This window comes from Ixodes scapularis, unplaced genomic scaffold (genome assembly GCF_016920785.2).
Source record: "Ixodes scapularis isolate PalLabHiFi unplaced genomic scaffold, ASM1692078v2 PGA_scaffold2__306_contigs__length_199485367, whole genome shotgun sequence".
Classification (NCBI taxonomy): domain Eukaryota; kingdom Metazoa; phylum Arthropoda; class Arachnida; order Ixodida; family Ixodidae; genus Ixodes; species Ixodes scapularis.
This window is the reverse complement of record NW_024609857.1, coordinates 133268320-133288090: the sequence shown is the minus strand read 5'-3', so window position 1 is coordinate 133288090 and position 19771 is coordinate 133268320. Positions and strand designations below refer to the sequence as shown.

The 19771-nt window shown below is 52.9% G+C and overlaps 1 pseudogene; it reads left to right on the top strand.

Moving 5' to 3' along the window:
- Nucleotides 1-10243: 10243 nt before the first annotated feature.
- On the top strand, nucleotides 10244-18864 carry LOC115321951 (annotated as a pseudogene).
- The last annotated feature ends 907 nt before the right edge of the window (nucleotides 18865-19771 follow it).

The following is a 19771-nucleotide window of genomic DNA, read 5'->3' as shown; positions in this document are numbered from 1 at the left end:
GACCGGAAGAGCGGCTACTGGCAGATCGAACTCGACGAACGGGACCGAGAAAAGACAGCCTTCGTCACTCCGGATGGACTGTACGAGTTCAAAGTGATGCCCTTCAGAATTTGCACGGCGCTAGCAACTTTCCAGCATGTCATGGACACCGTACTGGCAGGCCTGACGTGGCAGAGCTGTCTCGTCTACCTCGACGACGTCGCCGTGTTTTCCAGCGACTTCGACGGGCACTTGCGACGACTCCGAGCAGCTCTCCAAGCCATACGAACCGCCGGACTCACCCTGAAGCCGTCAAAGTGTCGGTTCGCTTATGACGAACTGAAGTTCCTAGGCCACGTGGTTAGTAACGAAGGCGTCCGCCCAGACCCCGAGAAGACTCGCGCCGTCGCGGCATTCCCAGCACCGAAAGACACGAAGGCCGTGCGAAGATTTCTCGAACTTCGTGCCTACTATTGACGCTTCGTCCAGGATTTCGCAAGGGTTTCTGCACCGCTCACAAACCTCACGAAGGACGCCGAGAAGTTCGAATGGGCCGAGGAGCAGCAGCAGGCATTCGACGAGCTGAAGCGAAGACTCCAGACTCCCCCTGTCCTAGGACACTTTGATCAGGATGCGGAAGTCGAGATTCACACGGACACTAGTAATCCAGGACTTGGAGCGGTACTGGTTCAAGTGCAAGAAAGCACAGAGCGAGGCATCGCCTACGCAAGTCGGACACTTTCCAAATCGGAGAGAAATTACTCCACGACTGAAAAGGAGTGCCTTGCGATCGTCTGAGCAATCACGAAGTTCCGCCCGTACTTGTACGGGAGCCCGTTCCGCGTAGTCACAGACCACCACTCGCTCTGCTGACTTGCGAACTTCAAGGACCCTTCAGGACGCCTCGCTCGATGGAGTCTCTGACTACAGGAGTTCAACACGACTGTAGTTTAAACGTCAGGCCGCAAGCACAGCGACGCCGACTGCTTGTCCAGGGCCCCTGTCGAAACACCTTCCGGCAGCAGCGACGACGATGACGAGGAGTGCTTCCTAGGAGCAGTGACCAACGACAACCTGGCACGACGTCAACAAAACGATCCTGAGCGGCGCGCATTAATTCAGCACCTAGAAGGGCGTGGGAGTACCGTGCCCCGTGTTTTCTCACGAACCCTGCCGACCATCGCCATTCGACAAGGTGTACTCTGCAAACAGAGCTTTGGGGACAGGAACTCGCCGTGGCTGCTGATAATCCCGGCCCACCTTCGAGAGGAGGTCTTTCAAGCATGTCACGACGACCCTACGTCCGGACATCTTGGTTACAGCCGGACACTGGCCCGTATTCGTGAACAGTATTACTGGCACAATCTCCCCAAAACCGTCAACATCTACATCCGATCCTGCCACGAGTGCCAGCGACACAAGAAACCGCCAACGAAGCCGGCAGGTCTCCTGCAGCCAATTCCTCCACCAGCTGCACTGTTCCACCAGATCGGAATGGATCTACTTGGTCCTTTTCCGCCGTCGCCCCTGGAAAACCGGTGGATAATCGTTGCCACAGATTATCTCACGCGGTACGCAGAAACGAAATCCCTTCCTTCAGGTACTGCTGTTGAAGTGGCGAAGTTTTTCATGGAGTCCATCCTCCTCGGGCACGGCGCTCCAGAAGTTCTGACAAGAGATCGCGGATCATCGTTCATGGCACAGCTGACCCAAGTCAGCCACACCAGCCATCGTCGCACCACGGCGTACCACCCGCAGACCAGCGGGCTGACGGAAAGGCTCAACAAGACCATCGCCGACATGATTTCCATGTACGTCAACGTGGAGCACAAGACATGGGACGAGGTGTTGCCGCACGTCACCTTTGCCTACAACACGGCCTTGCAAGAGACCACCGAAGTTACACCCTTTCAATTGGTTTATGGTCGCAAAGTGACGACAATGCTGGACGGGATGTTTCCCCACGAACCGGCTGTTGACGGAAGCGGCGACGCCCAGGTGCTTGCCCAACGGGCAGAAGAAGTCCGTCAGCTCGCCAGACACCGGGTTAAAACCCAGCAATGTGTCGACATGGGCCGCTAAAACATTCGTCGTCGAGACGTCCACTTCCAGCCCGGAGACAGAGTATGGGTCCGCACACCGATTCGCCGGCGTGGTCTGAGTAAGAAACTCCTGAAGCGGTATTTCGGACCCTACAAGGTACTTCTTCGACTTGGAGATCTGAACTACGAGGTGATGCCCGACGGAACAAGAACATCATCACGCCGCCCACCACGACCTGAAGTCGTCCACGTCGTGCGCCTGAAGCCGTACTACGTTCGATAGGACTGTAGACCTTATGTGTTCCAGATGACTCTTTAGTCTATCGTTCTTTTTATTTGCTTTGTTTTGTGTTGCATCGGGACGATGCGCTTTTTAAAGGGGGAGTAATGCCGCGCGCGCAACTGGCCAAGTAGGCAGCGTGCGCGTGGCCTCAGGGTTATCGCGCCTGCCTCCCACGCGAAAAGCCAGGGTTCCATTCCTGGGAGCGACGCATCTTTTGTTATTCCTGTAATTTAGTTTTCTGGTAAATTAGAGAACCCTGTTGGTTGTTCAAGGTCCGAATGTTCTACGCGTCGAACATTCTACGCCGACTATTCCAGAAGCTCACTCGTGTACATAAAGGGCTTCGCGTAGCGAGCCACGGTCAGTTTCGCCCGAGCGTTCGACTCTGCTCTTTCGCCGACCTCGACGCCCGCGACGCTTTGCTGTTATCTTTTGTTTCCTTTTTATTTTTGGCACAAGTTCGCCCCACATTGAACGTTGTAGTTTCCCCAATTATTCTTTGTTTCCTCGCCTGTTTATTCGTGACAATATGTCTGCACGGTTAAAGCAGGACAACCACACAAACACAAAAAGGAGAACCCTCCTTAAAGTTTCAACACGATGCGGCGCACAAGCTATCATTTGCCGCACCCAACCAAACCGCAAGAATTCCGGACTTCTTTGAAGAATCACTTGTTGCCGGCATACGCGTAGGACTTCTCGAACACCCCTATTGAAAATGATTCTAAAGGGCCCATCAGCCTTGAAGGATTATGGGATTTCACAGGCCTTCAAAACCCTTCAAAAATACTCTTCAGGCATACCCCTCAGAAAAAACCTTCAGACCCACAGCCCTTCAACCCAAACTCTTAGCCCATCAACCCTTTAGACGCCCAAATGACTGTGAACCATAGACAAAGATTCAGCTAAAAACGTTATTGAAAATGTATTGTGGACATGGAGTTTTACATGCGTAATAAAACTAAAAACAAACTATAAGAAACCAACGCCTGTTCAAACCCGGGCGCAAGCAGCTGTCGACGAAAGAAATCATATCAAATAGGAACAACTGACTTCTTTATCACAACGAAAAATATCTTTCAAAGTACTTACAATGCCGTTAGGTAAATTCCTGATCTACGGTAGTTCAGCTAATAAAACCGAGCAGGCGCACCTCACGTACACATACACAGTATCAGTAAGCACGTTTAGCGAAAACCACGAACTCGCAAGCATATCCCATCACCGTTGAGAAATCCGGAGCAGTCACGGTTTCGTCGATGATGTCGGCGGAGCAGCGTCTTTGGAGTATTTTTCGCTCGCTAGATGCTTCTGAAGTCGGTCGGACGAAGAGGCGCAAGGAACAAGGCGGTAAAGCGGCCGTCATCTACCGTCTCAGGACCCACAGTGCCATGATCCCAGTGTGCAGGCACTGCATGCGGTTTGACACTGATCCCGACTGCCAAGCTTGCTGCGAGTAGGCCGACACCGGCCACCATCTCCTTGAATACCCTGAACACGATGGCGCTCGAGCGGTGCTGAAGGCGGCCAACGCCGAACTGGGGTTCACCTGCTGAACTAAGGAAGAAACGACACGGATCAAAAAAAGACCAAGGGGTGAGCCCTCAAAGCAGTGCTTACCTTTCTGGATGGAGGAAATGGGTCCGTTCCAGATCTCCACGGCGGTGAGAGACAAACCGCCCACGAGTGGAATGAAAATGGCTATAGCAGCCTCCTGACTTCCTCCGCTTCCTCACACCACTATCTCCCGCCGACTATTGGAGAAGCGTGCTGTCCGGCCCTGGCGGTTCTGCACCCTCTCCCCATTGCCGGACGAGAAGAAGCGCAGTGTGTGTGTGTAGGCGTAGTAAAAGAGGCGGGGGATTTGAGTGGCCTGTTCGTGTTTTTGACGACGACGAAAGAGGACTTCAGACTTTGGTGAAAAGCAAAATGGTTTTGTTCATTTTTTTTTTCTTTTTGAGGACGTCCCCCGCGGGGAAACCGGTTCCCGGGACGAGTCGCTGGCGCTTCGCCCTCGCATCCTCCCCAGCGTCCCTGTTTTTCGGCAACGCGCTGTTCTCGGCTTGCCCTTTTTTATTATTATTAGTGCAACAGGTAAAGCTTGTTCGCCTCAAAACGCCGCTCGGCCAACAACACTCGGCCCGCGCCTTCTCAATTCTCCACATGGGGCGATCGCACCCATAGCCCCCTTGGCGACCGAACACCAGGCCAGTAACAGACGGGTCGAGGAGCCCAGTCGTGTTTAATAGAAGAGCAGTAATAGAAAACTGACCGTACACACACACAATCTACATTCTCTAAATACTTATTGTTTTCCCCTTTGCGAACAATACGTAGCTATGTTATAATTATGCGAAATGTGTTTTCTCCACCTAGGCCGTGGCCCCACAGACATCTCAACAACCTTGAAGGTTTCCCCCACCCCATTAGAAAAGTTCGTGACAGGCTTTCAGACATTTTAAGGCATTGTAAAGGGCACTTCAGACATTTCAGGTGAGTCTCTGACGAGGCCAACGAACCCACCAGGAAGTATCGGTGCCCCCTTCAAACATCACAAGAATTCCGGAAGTCCCCTTCACAGCCTTTAAAAAATTCTTGAAGTCCCCTCAGAGCGACTTTCAATAGGAAATCATAGCTTTCGTGCACATTCAATACATTGCTGAGAGGAAAAGGCGAAAGATCAAAGGAGGTAGGACGAACGAAGTTCGAACTGCAACGAACAACAAGCAGACAAAGAAAAAAGCGGCTGCTAGAGCGGGCACTTCCGGATCTCGGAGGCGATGCATATCAGCGTGTAGCGTGCCTTCCTTTCCCTCGGGTCACGTGACAGAGCTGACCAAAGAGGAGGGAGGGGGCGAGGTCAAGGCACAGGACACTGGGACCGGGACACCTCCTCACCCTCTCCTCAGGCATTCTACCACGACGCGTTTGCGTGGTGGCGAATGAGGGAGAACCGCGCGCATTTCAGCACGTTCGTTCGCTGGAAATGGCGCCGGCCAGAAGCTCCGCTTGCGCACGAGCGAAAAAAAGCACCCAGCGGCGAGCTCGTAATTTGACTGCTACAATGGCGGGCCTGCTCTCGCAATGCTCGATGTTCTTCCAGCCACATGTTCGCGCGCTACCTTCGCTGAATATTGAATTGATGTGAAACGGAGTCTAGAAGCATTTTCCATAACGCGGTCGCGTCTTCTGCGAGAGAGATTCGAGCTGAATAAGTAAATTGAGACAACAAAAGACGGCAAAGTTTTAAAGCTCTGTCAAAAATATCGGCTAGCCAAGTCGCACGTTTAGTTGGAAACAAAATTTAAAAAAAATGTTGCGTAATGGAGTTACAGTATAAGCGAACATCAGCATTATGAAAATATAAATATAATTACCTGCATTACGCGGACGATTGTTAATTGATGAACCGGCGCTCGCGGCTTTCCGGAAACTGGCTGCCAGAGCTGAAATAGGCGTGCGCACGCCGACGAGCTGTACGTTCCGTATCAAACGCGCTCCGGAGAGTCGTTTGATTAAACCGGTAGTTTGCCGGTCACCGGTCACGTGTCTGTGCAACATGGTCAGTGGTTTGTGCAAACATGCGACAACAATGCCAAAACGAGTGGCTCATCGGCCTAGACGAGTGACCCGTTTGCCAAACGAGTGACCTGTTTGCCCAAATAGGTGCCCGTTTTGGCTCATACGGGGGACCCTTTTGAGACATACGGGTGACCTCTTTGACAAACTGGTGACCGGTATGGCTAAACTGTTACCGGTATGAACCCGTTTACTTTCATATGGGCGCCAAAAGTTCTTTTCTTTTTAGTAGGGCCACGCAAGTTGCTTAATACCTCCTCCTTTGCAGGGAGTTGGTATGATGCCTTTTTTGTTGCCTCATTCACTGTACTACTATAATCCCTGCAGAGATTTAGGCTTCCATCTTTATGCGTACCAACACCAGCGGAGTGGCCCGATTGGAGTGTTGAGTTGGCTGCAAAATCACTTACATCTCATGTTGGTCGATTTCCGCTTCAACTGCTGAGCGAAGCGCAAATGGCACGGACCATGCTTTGAAGAACTTAGGCTTCGCCTCACTTGTCAATTCCAAATGTACGGCTGCTCTGGTGTGGCCCGTGATCTCCTCGAAAAAAAAACTGACTGAAAATCCTGTAAAAGTTCTGTAACGTCGGAGTCTCCAGTCATCTGATGAATGCGACTGACCTCAATGTCCAGCGTTCCGAACCAGTTCCGTCCAAGCAAGCTGCTTCCGGCTCCTTGGACGAGCAGCAAGGGTAGTTGGCGCATTTTATCCTTGTGTCATACGGTCACCATGGTCGTTCCCAGGACTTGCAGCTCCTGACCGGACCAGGTTCGCAGGTGTATGTCGTCACGTGTCAACTCCGGTTGGTCTGTGGGCTACACTGTTTGAAAAGTGTCATTGCTGACCATTATGCAAGCTGCCCCGTACGGAAATGTCAGATCGGAGCGGTTCCAGTTCGGATCCGCGCGGTTCTAAACTTGTGAACAGTTCGGATCCGCGCGATTCTGGGTGTAACCAGTCAGATCCAGTGAGACGCAACGCACTGGAATCGCACGGTGATACGGTGATGGGTGGATGCGATCCGCTCCCTTTGTTCCAGTAGGGTCTGCTCCCAGCCAGCAGGCGCGCATATGTGTGACTGGAGGAGGGGAGGGAAGGGTGGTTGGGGGTGGGGGGTCGAAGGCGAACTTCCGCGGTCTCTCGCAGGTCACGTGTTAGGGACAGGCACATCCGCTACGCAGGCGCTGCGAGTGGGCGTTCTCCGCGCGCGCGCCTGGCTTTCTTGCAGTCGACAGCAGCGCTTCGAGAGTTTAGTCTGGTTTAGTCAGTTTAGTTTCTTCTTCGCTCTTGTCGACTGTCGGTCGGCGCTCGCCCGGCGGCGACGTTCGCGCTGCGGGCGCACGGATACTGACGTGCCCATCGTTGTCCTGGTGGATACCCATTGAACTCGGCTTTGAATATTTATATAGTGTGAAGCTGCCGACCCATTGCACTTTGGCTCAGCATCTGGATGCGCCTGGCGCAGGTGTGCTTGGTGACAATACTTGGACAACTCGTATACCGCTTGCCCGCCGGAACTTCCCGATGCACTCAACACTGGATACTGTGCTTGTTCGTGCTGTGTGTGTGTTCTGTGACGACGCGCGCCTTGCATTGTCTGTTGCAGCCGGCCACAGCGCTTCGAGAGTTTAGGTTCTCCACTCCCGTCGGACTGCCGGCCGGCGCTCACCCGGCGGCGACGTTCGCGCGGCGGGCGCACGGATACTGACGCGCCTATCGTTGCCCTGGATGGATACCCACTGACGTCGGCTTTGGACCTTTGTATAGTGTGAAGCTGCCGACCCATTGCTGTTTGGCTCGGCATCTGGATGCGCTGGTGTGCTTGGTGACAATACTTGGACAACTCGTATACCGCTTGCCCGCCGGAACTTCCCGATGCACTCAACACTGGATACTGTGCTTGTTCGTGCTGTGTGTGTGTTCTGTGACGACGCGCGCCTTGCATTGTCTGTTGCAGCCTGCCGCAGCGCTTCGAGAGTTTAGGTTCTCCACTCCCGTCGGACTGCCGGCCGGCGCTCACCCGGCGGCGACGTTCGCGCGGCGGGCGCACGGATACTGACGCGCCTATCGTTGCCCTGGATGGATACCCACTGACGTCGGCTTTGGACCTTTATATAGTGTGAAGCTGCCGACCCATTGCTGTTTGGCTCGGCATCTGGATGCGCAGGTGTGCTTGGTGACAATACTTGGACAACTCGTATACCGCTTGCCCGCCGCAACTTCTCGATGCACTCAACACTGGATACTGTGCTTGTTCGTGCTGTGTGTGTGTTCTGTGACGACGCGCGCCTTGCATTGTCTGTTGCAGCCGGCCGCAGCGCTTGGAGAGTTTAGGTTCTCCACTCCCGTCGGACTGCCGGCCGGCGCTCACCCGGCGGCGACGTTCGCGCGGCGGGCGCACGGATACTGACGCGCCTATTGTTGCCCTGGATGGATACCCACTGACGTCGGCTTTGGACCTTTATATAGTGTGAAGCTGCCGACCCATTGCTGTTTGGCTCGGCATCTGGATGCGCAGGTGTGCTTGGTGACAATACTTGGACAACTCGTATACCGCTTGCCCGCCGGAACTTCCCGATGCACTCAACACTGGATACTGTGCTTGTTCGTGCTGTGTGTGTGTTCAGTGACGACGCGCGCTTTGCATTGTCTGTTGCAGCCGGCCGCAGCGCTTCGAGAGTTTAGGTTCTCCACTCCCGTCGGACTGCCGGCCGGCGCTCACCCGGCGGCGACGTTCGCGCGGCGGGCGCACGGATACTGACGCGCCTATCGTTGCCCTGGATGGATACCCACTGACGTCGACTTTGGACCTTTATATAGTGTGAAGCTGCCGACCCATTGCTGTTTGGCTCGGCATCTGGATGCGCTGGTGTGCTTGGTGACAATACTTTGACAACTCGGACACCGCTTGCCCGCCGGAACTTCCCGATGCACTCAACACTGTATACTGTGCTTGTGCGTACTGTGTGTGTGCTCCGTGCGCCGTGTTTGGTGACGACGCCTGGACGACTCTTTGCGCTGCCTTAATTACCGCTGCGCTCACCACTGGACTCTACAAAAGTATTTCGCGCGATGCCTTTAACCGTTACAAGCGAGAGATCGTCACGATTTCAGACCCAGTCCGGCTGCAGGCGGACTGGGTCTGAAATCGTATGTCGTTGGCCTCAAAAAAAAACCGAGAGATCGTCGCGATTTCACACCCATGGGTGTGAAATCGCGACGATCTCTCGGTTTGGAACGACTAAGGGCATACCACGAAATTCTTTTGTAGGGTCCAGTGGTGAGCGCAGCGGGAATTCCGGCGGTGCACCGCCTGGATCTAAAATTGGGGCTGGAAATGCGCGCTTCCAGGCTGGATACAAACTGGTGCCCCAATTTCAGGTCTAGGCGGCACCGGAATTTTTTATTCCGGCCTGTATCTTACATTTTCCTACGGGGCACCAGAGTCAACCTCAAATGTAACTGGTCTGGCATTCGCGTCAACGGTTACTGTGATTTTCGGGGCGGTAAACTCATTTACCGCCGTGCGGAGATCGTGTAGCGTTGATAGCTGCTGCTTAGCATGGGCTCCAGTTATGTATCCACTTCATTGCTGCGTTAGTACCTTTCCTTTGAAGCTTTTTCCTTTGATATGCAGGCTTTCTCAATGTGACCTCGCTTCTGGCAGTAATGACACTTTGAGGCCTCCAACTCTCATATCATCGGGCTGTGCTATTTGTCACAGCGCCAACAGCGTTGTCCTTTTTTAGCTTGTCCTCTGTAAAAAAAGAAAATAAAAAAAGAAAAAAAAAAAAACCCTGTTGCCTTCACTGCCGGTTGCCTTGTTAACTTCCGAGTGATCGCTTTTTATCTTTTGTTGCTGCTGGACGGCTCTCTCGGCGCGTATTACAAACTAATACCCCTTGATGAACGTCAATTCCTTCTCCGTGGAGAGACGCTGTTGCACTTTCTCGCTCCGTAGGCAGCACACGAAACGATCCCGCAACATTACATTCCAGACGAAGGACCGTTGGGTCTGTCGCTTGTTCGGCACTGTTCCGGTAATCACAGTCGGCAGCGAGCTTCTTCAGGGCTGTCCCGTAAGCGCTGACCGTCCCGCCGAACTCCTAGTCGCGACGTTGGAAACGGGATGTGCAGTAGACTTTGGAAGGCGTCGGGTCAAAATGTGCTTTCAGCAGTTGAACGATCTCGTCGAAGTTCACTTGGTTAGGCTGCTTGGGTTGTACAAAAGCGCAGACTGTATTGTATGTCTCCGCCCCGCACAGCGTTAGCAGGTGCGCACATTTCTTCGAAGCGTCCTGTATGTCGTTGGCCGCGAAAAAAAATTGTAGCCTACCGTACCGTGATTTCTAAGAGATGGAGCTGCGTTCGAAAGCCAGAATTCGGCTGAACTCAGGCGTGGCCGTGGCCATGGCGTTGCTCTGGTTGCCGCCCGCTGTCGAAGTGCCGCCTGTCATCCGGTGGGACCTGGTTCTCGTCGCCAATCCTACAAGTAGTTTAATTAGAACTTCTAGCAATAAAAGTAAAAGGAAAACATGAGTTAGGTATCCCAGCTGCCATGGTGGTGTCGTGCGTTCGTCTCGCGATGCTCGGGCCTCGTGTCTTTGATCGCGCGTCTTCGCAACGCGCAGGGTTTGTGGTTGACTGTCACAAGAACAGATGGAGGTACATTCCAGAGTGTACATATGCACTTTAGCGGACATAACAGTAAACCAATGTTTACAATGTTTATACCGAAATGGGGCTCACCCAGGGTCTCACGCCGGGGTCATTTCTGACGTTGATGAGCCGACTGGAAACGCAGGCTCGTGTTAACTCCAAGCAAAGCGGACATACATAAGGGCAAATTCCGGCCGATGCTCCTCTCTGTCTTTGACTACTATGGTTGGCACCGTCGCTGACAGTGCAAACGAACAAGCGAACAGGGCAAGTTAACACAAACCCATCAAAAAAAATTGAGCGAAGGCTACCCTTCGTGGATTCCGGATTGCTTTCAAGCTCGAAGCAGGCACCGCAAACTGCTCAGATAGGAGTGAAGGTCTCTTGTTTTGAAGAGAGCCCTCTGAATGTGATGCATGTTGTTAGGGCGCCGTCTGCTTATGCGCAAGCTTCATTTTTTTCCACTCGTTATTATATATTCTGGTGCTATGTCAAAAAAATAACACGTCGAAGTGTTGTGCACAGAGTTGTATATGTCAGGTTGTATATGTTTCTGGAACGTTGCCTTCCATTGTGGAACAAGGAGTAGCCGGTAACTATGCGCCCATGGCTGGAAAGTATCAGAACAAATACAAATATTGTCACGGGTGGTGACAAAAAACCAATGAATAAACAGGAAGAAATAAACGTTTGATGTGGCGAACTTGTGCCAAAAATAAAAGGGTACAAACGATAATAACAGAGCGTCGCGGGCGTCGAAGTCGGCGTAACAGCAGAGTCGAACGCTGGGGCGAGACTGAATGCAGATCAGCACGCGGAGTCCCTTACGTACGCGCGTTGGGTTCTGGAACAATCGGCCTAGATTGTTCGGCGACTGGAACATTGGGAACTCGATCATACGAGAATGTTCTCGAACACACTAGAACGCAATGTTGAAAGAACAAATAAAAGATCATCCCACTAACTGGAATCGAACACAGACTTCCCGCGCCGCAGTCAAGCACGGTAACCACTCGGCCACGCACGCGGTCGCTCGCCGACGAGCGTGGCATTACTCCCCCCTTTAAGAAGGCATCGTCTCAATGCCACGGAAAAGGCAATAAAACAGAGCGAAACAAACAAAAGAATGGGAACACACGGAGGCTCGCGAAACACAATCCTATCAAGCGGTGCACAAGATCACAGTTCGCAGTCTTATCGCGCGTAGTACGGCTTGAGGCCCGCGACGTGGACGACTTCCGGTCGTGGAGCGCGGCGTGATGAAGTCCATGTTCCGTCGGGCATCACCTCGTAGTTCAGATCCCCGAGTCGACGAAGTACTTTGTAGGGCCCGAAGTAGCGCTTTAGGAGTTTCTCACCGAGACCACGGCGGCGGATCGGTGTCCACGCCCACACCCTGCCTCCGGGTTGGAAGTGGACGTCCCTACGACGAAGGTTGTAGCGGCCAGTGTCGACACGTTGTTGGGCTTGAATACGGTGTCTGGCGAGCTGGCGGACTTCTTCTGCCCGTTGGGAAAGCACCTGGGGGTCTTCGCTTCCGCCGACAGCCGGTTCGTGGGGTAACATCGCGTCCAGCATTGTCGTTACTTTGCGGCCGTGAACCAGTTGGAAGGGTGTCACCCCTGTGCTCTCTTGCACGACCGTGTTGTAGGCGAATGTGACGTACGGCAACACCTCGTCCCATGTCTTGTGCTCCACGTCGACGTACATGGAGATCATGTCGGCGATGGTCTTGTTGAGTCTCCGTCAGCCGATTGGTCTGCGGGTGGTACGCCGTTGTGCGCCGATAGCTGGTGTGGCTGAGACGAAGGATTTCTTGTGTAAGCTGGGCCATGAACTATGATCCACGGTCTGAGATCAAAACTTCGGGAGCGCCGTACTGCAGGACGATGGACTCGATAAATAACTTGGCGACTTCCACAGCAGTCCCTGCAGGAAGGGCTTTCGTTTCGGCGTACCGTGTGAGATAATCTGTGGCGACAATAATCCATCTGTTTCCTTGCGTCGACGGGTTGGAAAGGACCAAGTAGATCCATTCCGATCTGCTGTGACGGTACGGTCGGGGGAGCGATCGGATGCAGGCGACCTGACGGCTTCGTCGGCTGTTTTTTGCGTCGCTGGCACTCGTAGCAGGACCGTGTGTAGAAGTGGACGGTCTTCGGCAGCTTGGGCCAGTAATACCTTTCACGAAGTCGGGCCAGCGTACGGCTGTAACCAAGGTGTCCGGACGTCGGGCCGTCGTGGCAGGCTTGGAACATCTCCGCTCTAATGTCGGTAGGGATTAGCAGCAGCCATGGCGTGCTGTTGTCTCCGAAGTTCTCCTTGTAAAGTACACCTTGTCGGAGGACGAAAGTCGGCAGGACTCTTGAGAAGACACGGGGGACAGTAGCCCCTCCTCCTTCGAAGTGCTCGATTAACGCGCGCAACTCAGGATCGTCTCTTTGACGACGTGCCATGTCGTCGGTGTTCACTGCACCTAGGAAGCACTCGTCGTCATCGTCGTTGCTGCTGCCGGAAGGTGTTTCGACGGGGGCTCTGGACAGGCAGTCGGCGTCGCTGTGCTTGCGGCCTGACTTGTAGACCACAGTCATATTGAACTCTTGTAGTCGTAGACTCCATCGAGCGAGGCGTCCTGACGGGTCCTTGATGTTCGCAAGCCAGCAGAGCGAGTGGTGGTCCGTGACTACACGGAACGGGCTTCCGTACAAATACGGACGAAACTTAGTGATTGCCCAGACGACCGCAAGGCATTTTTTCTCAGTCGTGGAGTAATTTTTCTCCGCCATGGGCAGTGTCCGACTTGAGTAGGCGATAACTCGCTCGGTGCCTTCTTGCACTTGAATCAGTACCGCGCCAAGTACAGCGTTACTTGCGTCCGTGTGAATTTCGGTTTCCGCATCTTGGTCGAAATGTCCTAGAACAAAAGGAGTCTGCAGTCGTCGCTTCAGCTCGTCGAATGCCTGCTGCTGCTCCTCGGCCCATTCGAACTTTTCGCCGTCTTTTGTGAGGTTTGTGTGCGGCTCGGAAATCCTTGCAAAATCCCGGATGAAGCGCCGATAGTAGGCACAGAGTCCAAGAAACCTTCGCACGGCCTTCTAGTCTGTCGGTACTGGGAATGCTACGACGGCGCGAGTCTTCTCTGGGTCGAAGCGAACGCCTTCGTTACTAACCACGTCACCTAGGAACTTCAGTTCGTCATAGGCGAACCGACACTTTGACGGCTTCAGGGTAAGTCCGGCAGTCCGTATGGCTTGGAGAACTGCTCGGAGTCGTCGCAAGTGCTCGTCGAAGTCGCTGGAAAACGCTACGACGTCATCGAGGTAGACGAGACAGCTCTGCCACTTCATTCCTGCCAGTACGGTGTCAATGACACGCTGGAAAGTTGCTGGAGCCGTGCACAGTCCGTAGGGCATCACCTTGAACTCGTACAGGCCATCTGGCGTGACGAAAGCTGTCTTCTCTTGGTCCCGTTCGTCGACATCGATCTGCCAGTAGCCATTCTTCAGGTCCATGGATGAAAAGTATCGGGTGTGGCGCAGCCGGTCTAACGTGTCGTCGATGCGGGGGAGTGGATGGACGTCTTTCTTCGTCACTGCGTTCAGCTGCCGGTAGTCCACGCAGAACCTAAGCGTTCCGTCCTTCTTCTTAACCAGTACAACAGTAGAGGCCCACGGACTGCTTGAAGGTTGGATTATGTCGTCGTTCAGCATCTCTTGCACTTGCTCCTATATCACCTCCCTTTCTTTAACGGAGACTCTGTACGGTGATCGATGCACAGGGCGCGTCGTCCTCGGTAATGATGCGGTGTTTCGTAACGGCGGTCTGGCGCACCCTCGACAACGTCGCGAAGCAGTCACTGTATTCGGCGAGGGGGTCACTTAGTTGCCGTCGTTCCGGGCCTAAAAGCTTGGGGTCAATGTCGAGCTGCGCTGGCGGCGTAATGTGTTGCCTGAGGTGGGAATGATTCTTCAGCAATCGCGGTGATTTCAGCGGAGTTCCGAATTTCTTCGAATGGCCTCTAGCGGCACCTTTCGTGAGGTGTTGCGCTTCTTGTCGAAAGTTCGTCACGAAGACCACGGTGCGCCCATCCTGAAGTTCAGCCACTCCTCTTGCGACGCCTATTCCTCTTCGTAGGAGTAATTGAAGGTTGCCTTCAAGCACAACTTCGCCGCAGGTAGCTGCATCGGCCACTACGGGTACGATAACACTTGATCGCGGCGGCAGGTTCACGTGGTCGGCAGCGACTCGGACGGCGGCTGACGGTGTTCGAGGTTTCTCTGAAGACGGAACAGGCTTGCGCAGCGTCAATCTGTTCTCACCAAGGTCGATGACGGCGCCGTATTCACACAAAAAGTCCATGCCGAGAATAACGTCTCTGGAACAGTGTTGTAGAACGATGAACTTCACAGGGCACGTCTCACCGCGGATCTTGACGCGAGCAGTGCATCTCCCGATTGGTGTGATGAGGTGCCCTCCGGCGGTTCGTATTTGAGGTCCATCCTACGACGCCATGACTTTTCCAAGGCGGCGGGAGAGCCTCCCACTCAAGACTGAGTAGTCTTCTCCGGTGTCCACGAGTGCTGATGCGTCGTGGCCGTCGATGACGACTTTTAGGTTATTGGACACCGTCTCTAGTAACGTTCGAGTGGTGGCCCTCCGACGTTCGTGGAGGATCTTGGCGTCGGTCGTCTTCGGCAACTCCACCTCCAGTGGTTGCCGCGCCTAGTTTCCGCGGCGTGGAGCGAGGGGCGACAGGCTTTCACGTCGGGGTCGGTGCATGGGCGAAGCTGGACGTCGTGGCGACGGCGACCGGAACTCTCGGCGGGACGCAGGCTCGGTTGACTGAGGTCGTCGCAGGTACTCGTCGATCTCAGTAGGGCGTTCACCATGACGGGGGCGCGGGTCGTTCGGGTGGAAACCACGTGGCCCGAGTCGTCGGTTTGGGCATCGGCAATAGGTGTGGTCCGCTTCCCCGCAATGGAAGCAGAGAGGGCGTCGGTCGGGCGTCCGCCACACGTCGGTCTTGCGGGGTGCGAGGCTGCGGGCAGGCGTAGTGAACCTGGTCGTCGTGGCGTCGGTCGTGCTGCGGCGCAGGAGACTGACGTCGGGGCGGCGAGACATAGGTGCGACGAGGAGGCGGTGGCCTTCGGGCCACTGCGACGTAACTCAACGTCGGTGGTTCCGGAGCGGTGCTGACGAGAACCTCAGGCTGGAGCGCTTGCTGGACTTCTTCCCTGACAATCTCGGCGATTGAGGGCGAAGCTGGGCTTGCGGCGGCAGGTAGAAGCTTCTTGATCTCCTCCCGGACGACGTCCCGGATTATCTCGCGGATGTCCGTGGTGTTGCAGCCCAAAGAAGAAAAGAAACCGACGCCGGGAACTCGGTGATAGTGGGCGGCTCGTGCTTGAAGGCCACGTTCGATGTTGGTGGCCTCCGTCATGAAGCCTTTGACTGTGGTAGGCGGGCTTCGCACAAGACCGCCGAAAATGTTTTCCTTCACGCCGCGCATCAAGACTCTGAGCTCCTTTGCTTCGGATGCTTCAGGACCAGCGCAGTTGCTCAGTCGCAGGACGTCTTCCACGAAGCTAACGACGCTCTTGTTAGGGCCTTGGATCCTCGCTTGAAGAAGCTCTTGCGCGCGTTCTTTTCGTTGTTGGTTCGTGAATGTTCTTTGCAACTCAGCCTTGAGTTGCTGCCAGGAAGTGTTCGAAGCTTCGTGGTTCTCGAACCAGTTTCAGGCGGTTGCTTCCAAGGCGAAGTACGCATTCTGTAGACACTGTTCTGGTGTCCACCCGTTATGACGGGCCACTCGTTCGAACTGTTGGACCCAGTCGTCGATGTCTTCGTGGTTTTCGCCGTGGAAGGGAGCGGGTGTCCGAGGAGCGACGGGTAGGTAGACGACGGCAGGCGTGGCGGGGTTCTGCGACTGGTTGGCCATCGTCGTCTTCTTCGGCTTGGGCTTGTCCAGCAGCAAACCGTACTCAGGATCCTCTCCCTTGGTGCGGCGGCTGGTCCGAGTTTCAGGTTCCGCGGTCAGTGGTCTTCCCACCGAGCCGGGAATCGGACTTGCACTTCGGGTCCTTGGAGGGGAAGGCCGCACGGGCATGCGGTACCCCGCACCTCCACCAAAATTTCAAGGGTTGTGACTAAAAACCAATAATAAACAGGAAGAAATAAACGTTTAATGTGGCGAACTTGTGCCAAAAATAAAAGGGTACAAAAGATAATAACAGAGCGTCACGGGCGTCGAAGTCGGCGTAACAGCAGAGTCGAACGCTGGGGCGAGACTGGATGCAGATCAGCACTCGGAGTCCCTTATGTACGCGCGTTGGGTTCTGGAACAATCGGCCTAGATTGTTCGGCGACTGGAACATTCGGAACTCGATCATACGAGAATGTTCTCGAACACACTAGAACGCAATATTGAAAGAACAAATAAAAGAGCATCCCACTAACTGGAATCGAACCCAGACTTTCCGCGCCGCAGTCAAGCACGGTAACCACTCGGCCACGCACGCGGTCGCTCGCCGACGAGCGTGTCCCACCAAATGCGTCCACTCGTGCGCTCGACATTTCCAAGCTCCATAGCCAATATTGCTAATACTGGACCGCGGCTGGCTTAAACAAATATCGGCAGTTAATATCAAGAAAAAAAGAGTACCGTGGCGTATCTGTTATCATATGTTAAGGAAAATTTGTGACAGCTAATATGAGTGAAAAACAGATTGTCATCGGATAAGCATGGTGTTAAATTCAAGTGGTAGACAACATTACCAATTACGTGTCATATTAGGTTGGACGCGACACCGCTGCGGAAGCCATGACACAAATTCGCTTGTCCAATCAGGTGCAGCTGTTTTCTTCAATCATCTCACCGAAGCCATCCGTGAATTGCGCGTTCGATGCCTATGGTCCCGGTGATGATGCTGTTCTTCTGTGTGCGAAGCAAAGTTACACATCTATGCCGGTCTCAGTCACCGTGCCAAGTATGCGCACTTTGACCAACCTCAGCTGGCAACCAGGGACGTCGACGAAAGAGTGCCTACTTAAGCATCTTCACCAGTCGGGCCAGTTGGGAAAGTACGCCGCTGCGGCAGCCATGACGGAAATTCGCTTGTTCATTCAGTTTGGTTACCTCAACCTCGTGGACACGGCTGCACTGCCACCATGAGGTCATCTTACCTGCCGCTCCACTTTGTTATACAACTGTTGCTGTTGCTGACGCTGCCTGCTGAATTGCCGGAACCATCGTGCTTTCCGTACGTCATCACACCAAGCCAGAAAACACCAAGCTCAGGCCACTATCGCGGATCATAGTTTGCGGACGCGGGATTTGACGAAGAGGACACGGTCTGGCCGAGTTTTCAAATCCTCAAGCTGGGTCGTAACGAAGCGCGAAGAACATCAACATCAAGTGAGCTTCGACCTACGAAAGAGGCGACACCGCTCCACTGGACATGTGGGCGCGGCTGCACTGCATCCATGAGGTCATCTTACCTGCCCCTCCACCTTGTTCTGAAGGTTGGTACGGTTGAATGCTAGTCTGGACAAAACGATGATTTGTTTTTCGTAGTGCGGCCGTGCCGGAAAGAAACTTTGAAGTGTTTTCTAGACCTAATAATGCTTGGCGGTAATGTCGAAAAGAACCCCGGCCCAACTAATGCGGACTTTAATGTGTTAATAACTGCCCTTCAAATTGCTGTTCAACAGTTGGAGACATGGTATGAGGCGCTGAGACATAAAGTGAGCAAACTTTCCCAGGAGCGTACAAATGCCAAAAAAGAATGATCAGAATTGACAGAACGTGTCTGCACGCTCGAAAAAGAACTCGCTGTGTCTGGGGCTGCTCCGCTAGTGACGCAAAACAACGATTCTAAGTTGGAAACTGCGCACGCCGAAATTTTTGTTCTAAAAACGCGCTGTAATGATGTCGAAGGCCGCTCAAGCAGATCAAACCTCGTATTTTTCGGACTGAAAGGTAAAGATAAAGAAACGTGGCGGAATCAGAATCTCTTATCGTGAAACTGTGCACCGACAAAATGGAAATTAAACTCTGCACCGACAAAAGGGAAATAAAACTAGATCCCCAAACCATTGATAGGGCGTGTGGAATTGGCGCGTAGAATGAAAATAAGAAAAGGCCGATTTTAGTGGAAATTTGCTTTTTCAAGCATAAAGACTCAGTACTGGTTTCCGGTTATAAACTTGAAGATAGCGGCTTCGCCGTTAGTGAAAATTTTCCTAAGCCCGTTCACTTGGCAAGATTAAGCTGGTTGAATCCACGAAAAACCAGGACTGTCGATTTAAGCTGCGGATGAACCGACTATATATTAATGGCAAATGCTTTATGTTTAAACTTGAGATTGAAAATGTCTGTGAAGTCGCCAAATAACAATCAAGAAAACCCACAGTAATTCCCTTAGCATCAAGTACATTTTGATCCTTTGCAATATGGCACCTTACAGAATGACTTATCAAATTACGCAGTGCACTTTGGCTGTTCCGGTTCAAATGGCAAATTTAAACAGAATAAAAAAAAACGCTGCTAACGAACACCTGGGCGCTGGAACAGTAATAGCTGTAACTTGCCGCAGTAATAAAAATAAGGTGGATGAATCCATGGGCTTACTTCAGAAAATTAAACCTGTGATTGTCTTAGTTACAAAATCTTGGTTGGATGCCAATGTGGTTTCAAGCGAATTGTTTCCAGATAATTATGCAGTATACAGGGAAGATAGAAACCTACATGATGGAGGTGTTTTTATTCTTGTGGATAAGAATATTCCTACCACGCCAATACTCATTCCGATGTTAATGCAGAAACATTGTGGTGCCAAATGTCGGTTAATAGTAAACATATTTCTGTAAGTGTTTTTTTTTATCGTCCCCAAAACGAGGCCAGCGAAACTTTAGAACTAACAGATCTAATCCTTTAGGGCCTCTAAGGACTATTTTTTTTTTTTTTTTGGGGGGGGGGGGGGGGAGATTTTAGTTTTCCGATTTGGTGTGGGAGAATGTCAAAGCCCATAGCTTGGGAAGCTCACTTCATACTAAGTTTAATGCCATTTTAGAAACGTTAGATTTAACACAATATGTCACAGAGGGAACACGACTTTTAAATATTTTAGGTCTTATACTTTGCAATTTGCCGGGTGCGATTGACAACGTTTGTGTAATACCTTGGATTTCATATCATAGGGTGATAACAGCAGCGCTACCTCACCT